Raw genomic sequence first — 8,864 nt, forward strand, 5'->3', positions numbered from 1 at the left:
TTCCCTATTGAATTAATCAAGTCTGAAAGTCAAAAGTGAAAGTGAAGTCGCTTAGTCATGTCTGACTTTTTGCAACCCCATGGACTGTAGCCCACCAGACTCTGTCCATGGTATTTCCAAGGCAAGAATACTGGAGTGGGTTGCCATTTCCTTCTCTAGGGATCTCCCTGACAAAGGGATCTAACCCTTGTCTCCTGCACTGGCCTCAGGCAAGGTATGTTATTTGCCTCCAAACCAACAATACTTGGTTATTTCAGGTTATTTCAGGCAAGGTATGTTCTTGCCTCCTTAGCTATAGATTAATTTACCATGTAACTGTGGGTTTATTTATGGGGTCTCTATTCTGTTCCATTTGTCTATTAAGAATTTTGCACCCAGAATCATAGTTTGTGTGTGTATGCTAGTTGCTCAGTCATGTCAGACTTTTTGTGACCCCATGGACTGTAACCCGTTAGGCTCCTCTACCAATTATCCAGGCAAGAGTGGCAAGGAGTGGGTTGCCGTTTCCTTCTCCAGGGGATCTTTCTGAACCAAGGATTGAATAGTTATTTCAAGTTGCTAATCTCTTAATTTTGAACTCATTCTGATAATCCTGCATTTCTACCCCTCCCCTTACAGTTAAAGTTTTTAACATCATATTTTACATGTTTTGTGGTTTTTTTTATGTGTATGTCTTAACTATTTGTTTTGTGTATGTTTTTGTTTTGTGTATGTCTTAACTATTTGATTGTAGATATAAATGGTTTTTACTACTTTTGTCTTTTAAGCTTCTTCTAGCCTTATAAGTTGATTGTTCTATTACCTTTAGTGTATGTTACCTTCAGCAGTGAGATTTTTCCTTTCATAATTTTCATATTTCTACTTGTGGTCTTTTTTCCCCTCAGGCTTAGAAGAGTCCCTTTAACATTCTTTTAAAGCTGGCTTAAAGGAGCTGAACTCTTTGAGCTTTTGCTTGCCTTTAAAACTTTTTGTCTCCTTCAAATCTAAATAATAGCTTCAATGAGTAGTGTATTCTTGGTTGTAGATTTTTCATTTCATCACTTTGTATATCTTGCACCCATTCCCTTCTCATCTGTAAAATTTCTGCTGAAAAATCAGTTGTTTATCATACAGAGTTCCCTCATATGTAACTTTCCTGGTGGCTCAGATGGTAAAGAATCCACCTGCCATGTGGGAGACCTGGGTTTGGTCCCTGGGTTGGGAAGATCCCCGGGAGAAGGGAACAGCTACCCACTCCAGTATTCTGGAGAAGTCCATGGACTATACAGTCCATGGGGTTGCAAAGAGTTAGACACAACTGAGTGACTTTCACTTGCATATGTAACTAATTGTTTTTCCCTTTCTGCTTTTAATATTCTCTCACCATCTTTAGTATTTGCCCTTTTAATTACAGTGTGCCTTGATGAGGATCTCTTTGGGATCATCTTGTTTGGGACTCTCTGTGCTGCCTGGACCTGGATGTCTGTTTCTTTTCCCAGGTTAGGGAAGTTTTCAGTTATTATTTCTTCAAATATTTCCCTGCCTCTCCCCCTCTCTCTGTAGTTTCCTTCATAGCCCCATTGGTAAAGAATCTGACTGCAATACAGGAAACCTGGGTTTAATTCCTGGGTTGGGAAGACCCTCTGGAGAAGGAAATGGCAACCCACCCCAGTATTCTTGCCTGGAGAATCCCATGGACAGAGGAGCCTGGTGGGCTACAGTCCATGGGGTTGTAGGAGTCAGACACGACTTAGCAACTAAACCACCACAACCACTCCCTTTCTCTTCTTTTTGGACCCCTAATAACGCAAATATTAGTAGACTTGATGTTCTTTCAGAGTTCTCTTTAAATTCCTTCTTTGGATTTTTTTTTTTTTTTTTTAATGTTCAGCTTGGGTGGTTTCCACTATTCTGCCTTCTGATCCATTCTTCTGTATCATCTAATCTATTGTTGATTCTTACTAATATATATTTTATTTTAGTCAGTTCATTTATATTTGGTTCTTCTTTACATTTTCTAACTTGTTAAACTTTTCACAGTTCTTCTGAGTTCATTGGGAATCTTTATGATCATTACCTTGAACTCTTTATTAGGCATATCACTTATTTTCACTTTGCTCAGTTCTTCTTCTGAGTTTTTGTCTTATTCTTTTGTTTGGACTATATTCCTCTGTATTTTCATTTTGCCTGACTCTCTTTTTAGTTCTACATATTGGGTATATCAGGTTTACCAGGTGGTAAAGCATCTGCCTGCCAATGCAGGAGACTCAGGAGATGTTGATTCACTCCCTGGGTTGGGGAGATCCCCTGGAGAAGGAAATGGCAACTCACTCCAGTATTCTTGCCTGAGAAATCCCATGAACAGAGGAGCCTGGCAGGCTACAGTCCATGGGATTACAAAAGAGTCAGACACAAACTAGCAACTAAACAACAACATCATTGGTATATCAGTTACATTTTCCAGTCCTGGAGAATCACCTTATGTGGGAGATGTGTGTGTCCCAGCAGAGCACTCCCCTCTGTTCCTGGACCTCTATGTTCTAGGGGTGCGTCTTGTTTGTGCTGCATGGGTCTGGGTGATGTGATCGGACAATCACAGAGCTGGCTCCTGGCCCTACTGGCCGTCAGGTCTTTCCTCATGTGAAGGTTGCCAGTCACTGTAGGAAGGGCTAGTCCCAGAGGAGTGGCTAGTTGGGGGTTCCAGGGAGTCCTGGGGCTGGTGCCATTTGTGGCTGTATGTGGTTCTTCTCATAGCTGGCTGCTTGAGACTTGGTTTCAGGACTGACTCCAGCTGACTGGTGGGCAGTGAGCCCCAGGCAAGAGGCTAGAGGGAAGATTCCGATCTGATATATGTCAGCACCAGTGTTTTTGTGGGGGAGTAAGATGCCCAAAATGGCTTCACCACTGTCTCTGTCTCTAGGAAGAGTGTCAGCTGCCTCCTGGAGACTCTCCAAGATCAGCAGGTAGGTCTGATCCAGGCTTTTTTCAAATTACTGCCTCTGCACTGGGTCTTGGAGTATGAGATTTTGCCCTTCAAGAGTGGAGTCTCTGTTTCCTACAGCTTCTGACTCTCCTAAAGCAAATCCCTGGCCTTCAAGACCAGATCTTCTGGGGGCTTATCTTCTCAATGCAGGATCTTTGGCTGGGGAGTTTCTACCCCTCACTCCTTGGAGAAAACCTCTGCAGTTGTGATTATCTTTCTTTATGGAAGTCGCCCACCTGGAGTTTGGGCCTTGACTGTACCGTGAATCCACCCCTCCTACATGCCTCTTTGTGGTTCCCTCTTTATGTCTTTAGTTGTAGGAGATCTTTTCTGCTAGCCTTCAGGTTGTTCTCATAGATAGTTACTCTGTAAATAGTTGTAATTTTTTTTTGTATGAAAGAAGCAATTTTATTAGATGAACTCATTTATTTGACACATTAAATTAGGCAAAGAAAAATATATGCACTGCATAAAAAGAATCACATTTTTGTACTACTCGAACACATAGCAGTGGTCAAAAATAATAAATTGTGGAATGGATCCCAGGATTTAATGCAAAAAATACCCTGTACAGAAAAATTCAGGCTTCTAATTTCACTGAATCCAGTACTAAACGTGCCTTCTTATATTTCTCAGCTTCTTTCAAGTCTTTTTCACTCTCTAATAACTGCAGAAGATCAGTGTGTGCAGCTTCCAACCTGTGCTGGCAGTATGGAATCACCATCCAGGACTCCTGCAGGATCTCAGCCTGTTTTTTAATAGCATAGTTTTCACCATCTTTGGCTTTCATTTTTTTCAATCTTTTCTTCTTGTTGTTTTGCTTCTTTTTCATACATCATTTTTTCTTTGACCAATCACTTCACCACACCAGTTTTGATCTTGATCTGCCTCACTCGAGGATTGGCCGTGGTCCCTCGAGTGCTGCAGAAAGGAGGGGCTCAAATAGTTGTAATTTTCTTGTGCTTGTAGGAGAAGGTGAGCTCAGGACCTTCTTACTGTGCCATCTTGACCACTCCCTGCCCAAAGTCTTTCAATATTTTATTTTTAAATTAAAAGAAAACTATGTGCCTATGCTAATTTTAATTTCATAACACCTTTGGTTAACTGTCAAAAATTCTGTAAGTGAATTGAGAGTTTTCTGCCTGATTTTTCACCTGGACTTTGAGTGTGAATGTGTGTATGTATGTATGTATGTGTGATATATACGTAGGCTGAAAACAATGCAGCTGTGACCCTTTGGTGTGATTTTCCTTTTGTGACAAACTACAGTGAATTCCCTGTATTAAGACCTATATTGTTTTTGTTCACTGATGGATGAAAGTAAAAACAGGTCAGAGCCCACACTGTAGCCTTTCTATTTTAAGTATGTGACATACATTGAGCTCAGTTCTCCAAGTGGGGTCTTCCTTGCTACAAGCACTTTTCTCATCTTCATGAGCCATGGGTTGAGGAGCTCCTCCAGGACTTCACATGCACACACCCAACACCTGCATGCAGGTTTAGGATGGACACAATGTCTGGACTCTGCTGGGCTGTTTGCTGGTGAAGGGAGAGGGAGGAGGTATCTCTCCTCACAAAGGGGTTAAGTGTCTTCCCAGTATCAAGCTTCAGCAGAAGGCTGTGGGGAGAGGGCCCAGGGTGATGCCAATGAGGCCAGAATGAGGAGAGTGAGGGTGCAGTGCCACCAAGGCCCTGCTTGAGTGTTAAGAGCTTAGTTCCTTTTATTTCATTAGTTTTAGGAGATGGTCCTTCTTATTACCCTGTTTTGAAAGTGAGAAAATTAAAGTTTAAAGGTTGGTTGGTTTGTTGTTGTTTAATTGTTAAGTCATGTCCAACTCTTTGGCCAACCCATGGACTGTAGACTGCCAGGCTCCTGTGTTCATGGAATTTTCCAGGCAAGAATACTGAAGTGGGTTGCTATTTCCTTCTCCGAGGGGTCTTCCTGACCCAGGGATTGAGCCCATGCTTCCTGCATTGGTTGGCAGATTCTTTATTATGGAGCCACCTGGGAAGCCCTAGATGGGGTGGTTTAACTTGTCCCAGATCTTGTAATTGAAACTGGGGAGCCATTTAATCTGTGTAGGTAACCACACAGATGAATTCTGCAGCCCCTCATTACAGAGGAGGTGGGGAGGAAGCATGGCCCTCAGGGACTGAGCAGGCCCCCAGGGACTCGTTTTCAGATGGGATCACACCAGGTGGAAACCACTCCCACCACACAAGAGCTGTGGTCCCAATGAGTGCAGAACTGGGAAACAGGACATCCCCATTCAAAGACAGAGGTTTGTATGTTACCCACCAGTTTCTCTCCAGTCAGGTGTGAGTGTGTGAATGAGTGTGCTAGACAGATAGTGTGTAAAGTGCACAAGATGGTACATGGGGACAATCTCAATTTTTTTAAAAAATGAGCCAGAACAAAGAGTACCAAGTTATATATGACCAGGACCCAGACAGGCCACACTAGGACACAAGCTGGGCTGAAGGATGGATGCCTGCAGAGTGCTCTGGTGGGACTTAGCAGTCAGGACACAAGCTCCTCGTGAAACATAGTGGGCAGAGTCAGCGTCTGAGTATCCCAGTGCCTTGGAAGGACCTGGAGCTTGGTGGTGCTTTCAAAGATTGATGAGTGGATGCATGAATGAGCAAAAAAAAAAAAAGACTCATATGATCGAGGCCAAGAGGGTCTTCCTACAAATTTCATTTTTGAGGTTGGATGACTGGGGCTTAAAAAATCGAGAATGTCCTTGGGATCAGGCATTCTACTTTGGCCACCTGACATGAACAGCCAATTCATTGGAAAAGACCCTGATGCTGGGAAAGATTGAAGGCAAAAAGAGAGGGGGGAGGCAGAGGATGAGATGGTTAGATAGCATTACCAACTCAATGGACATTAATTTGAGCAAACTCTGGGAAACAGTGGAGGACAGAGGAGCCTGGTGTGCTACAGTCCATGGGGTTCACAAACAGTTGTACATGACTTAGTTACTGAACAACAGCAACAATAACAATTCTTTGCATAACTTTGGTAAATAACTTAAAATTTTGACACCTCAGCTTCCTCATTACTGCACTGCAGGCCTGTTAGGAAGATTGGACAGGCTGCAAGAGGAGACACATTAGAACCATAGGTACAGGGCTGGGAGCTGGAACACTCCTTTACTGACAACTTCCTTTCGTGACAACTGTCCTTTAGTGACAACTTCCCTTTAGTGAAAACTGTCCTTTAGTGACAACTTCCCTTCCATGGCTTTTATTTTCCCCTCCATGTATGAGCTTGTTTGCACTGCCTCTTTCCTTCTCTGTTTCTGCCACCTTTTCTCTGTGCCTCTGTCTAATATGATCATGAAACCTGAATTCAATGCAACCCCGTTAACTAAAATTCTCTCACCAATTGCACATGCTTTCTCTGTCTCTCATTTCCAACCTTTGAGGTGGAGGTTATTGATGGATGATTAGCCAATGGATCACTGGGTTTGATCTGTTCTCATCCAATAACTTTTGTAGGGAGTGGTCATATTGTGGGAGGAGCAAGCAAACTGGTAGACAATCTGGGGATTAATCCTCAGGAACCTGTGCTGGTGGGATGTGTGATTGGTGCAGGAGCTGCTGGACACAGGCTAGCTTTTCTCTCCCTGGAAGCATTGCTTTCCTCCTCCTCCTCTGAGTTGGCCTCTGCTGGTGGGTCTTCAAGAAGATGGAGGAACCAGTGTTTGAAGGGAGTTCACCAGAACCATTTGGTAAATTCATGTCTTGGAATCACCAGGATTTTGCTGCTAAGATTCACTTCCTTCCCTTTTGATGTCCTGTTATTTGCAAGACGCTATCTCAAGCAAATTTATGCTTTCAATCATTTGGAAGGAAAATGAAGGGTGATTTCTCATACATGCTCACTTTCCCTTCTGCTTCACAGTTGCCAGCTGCTCTGTGAAGTTGTAATTCAATTGCTTAAAACAAACAAACAAAAAAACTAAACAACCACAAACAAATCAAAGTGCGCTATCTTTCAGTGAGAGGGAACAGGATTCCAAGTTAACTGTGGTCTTTTACCCAAAGTCAGTAATAGTTTATCAGTTTATCTCATGTAATTATAAGATTAAGTTCAGTCTCAAAGCAAGCAGAGGAAAACTGACAGGGTGTACCTATGTCCCAGGATGTCAAGATGAGAGCGATTCGGAAAGCAGTGACTGCTTATCAGTGCACGGTGGGAGGATGCTCATGTCATTGGCTGAAGGTGCATTTTGCCCATCTGTGTGGCAGGGCAAGTATTAGGTGAGCAGGCAAAGAAATTGGGTATTTGAACTTGCTGTGAAGAGTTGCTCCTTCAAATCCCTCCCCAGATTGGGGTGGAGAGCAGCAGTGGGGTGGGCAGGAAAGCTGCCGGGGGAGATTGTGTTTCCTTAGTGCCCACAGTGCTGCCAGGGAGCCTGGGTGAACCTGTGGGTGGCTCCACAAGCCCCACTGGCAAGCCTTGCAGACTTGGGGAGCCTGACTGGGAGGTGGGGAAGCGAGTCCAGAGGCATCTCATCTGAATAGGAACATCCTAGAGTGATGGCATCTGAACAGAACCTTTGTGTAAATGCAACCCAAAGTTCACTCCCACCTGGAAACCAGCCTGGAGGGCAGCAGTTCTGAAGAGGAGGAGAAGCTGGTGAAGAAGCTTCACTGGTCTCCAAGTTTCTGTGTGTCCCTGGGCTCCATGAACCTGGCCTGGGGAGTGCTCATTTGGGCAGGGCTCCATTTCAGACATAGAGATGCCTCAGTACTCAGAGAGAGTTGGAGGCAGATGGCAGAGCTAGGGATGGGTCCTTCTGCATTCTCTAACTCCCATCGTAAAGGTTAGTCATTGTCCATCTGTCATGTACCAGATAGCACTGTGGAACACGGTGGGCCTGACTTTGAGCATTGGCTGCACTAACTTGCTAACTCATGCCTCTGCAGAGTTCAGGTTTTTCACATTGTGACAGGGACAGGAATGACCACCACACAGCAGCTGTTTCATAAACATCATGAACATCATGCTGCTCTGTGCCCTCTTGGGGCAGCTGCTCTCTTCCTGTCCTTTGGCTCACAGACACCTCCTCTAGGGAGCTGCCTGGTTGAGCTCAGGCTCCTTCCACACCCATCTGGCCCTGGCCTTCCGCAGGATCAAGGGATCCTGTTTCCTTCTCTGTGTCTCTGCCTCTGCAGACAACAGGGCCAGGGTTGGCTGGGCTTCCAAAGTGTGACAGGAGCAGAGTCAGACAGGAGGCACCCCCAACCTCACCTCCACTGATGCTGGAAACCCACCAACTTTGTGAGCTGAGGTTTGATTTACAGCTCTCTCTAGATAGGAGCTGACCTGAGAAAGCTGGAGTGGTAGAAAGACCAGAGTATTTGAGTTAGTCACAGGCCACTTTTTGTTAATTATGTATCTAATCATTTGATGATTATGAGTCGATCACTTCGTCCATAGTTTCCAGACCTGTAAGGTAGGTTGGTGCTAATAGTACTGTGAAAAGCTTACTAAGGTAAGATTCCAGAGGTTGGCACTGAGTGGGTCTTCTCTCTGCCTCCCAAGCCTAATAGTGCCAGGAGCCGGTGAGGCATTCCGCTCGTGACAAAGGTCATGAGGAAGGAGGCTCGGCATATGCAAAGGCGGGATCGAGCCTCAGGAGTCCGCCCGGATATTCTCGAGCATTTTCCCCAAAAAAACCAGAGTCTGCCTACTTTATTGCTTTGTGCTCTCACCTCTGACTTTACTGGGGGCTGTCCCCTACCACCATCTCGCTCTGTCTGTCAAAGAGTTAACTTACAGCTCCAATTAATAAAGTTCCTGGGCAATTAGGAGTGTTTAAATCCAAACCCCTCAGATGGCTCTCTAACTCGCCTGACAAGTTTACTCGGATTCCTACAGCTATGCATA

The 8,864-nt window shown here is 44.4% G+C and overlaps 1 pseudogene; it reads right to left on the bottom strand.

Annotated features, from left to right (window-relative positions):
• Positions 1–3,538: 3,538 nt before the first annotated feature.
• Positions 3,539–8,864, bottom strand: part of LOC105002532 — a 134,058-nt pseudogene continuing 128,732 nt past the window's right edge.

This window comes from Bison bison, unplaced genomic scaffold (assembly GCF_000754665.1).
Source record: "Bison bison bison isolate TAMUID 2011002044 unplaced genomic scaffold, Bison_UMD1.0 scf7180017856322, whole genome shotgun sequence".
Classification (NCBI taxonomy): domain Eukaryota; kingdom Metazoa; phylum Chordata; class Mammalia; order Artiodactyla; family Bovidae; genus Bison; species Bison bison.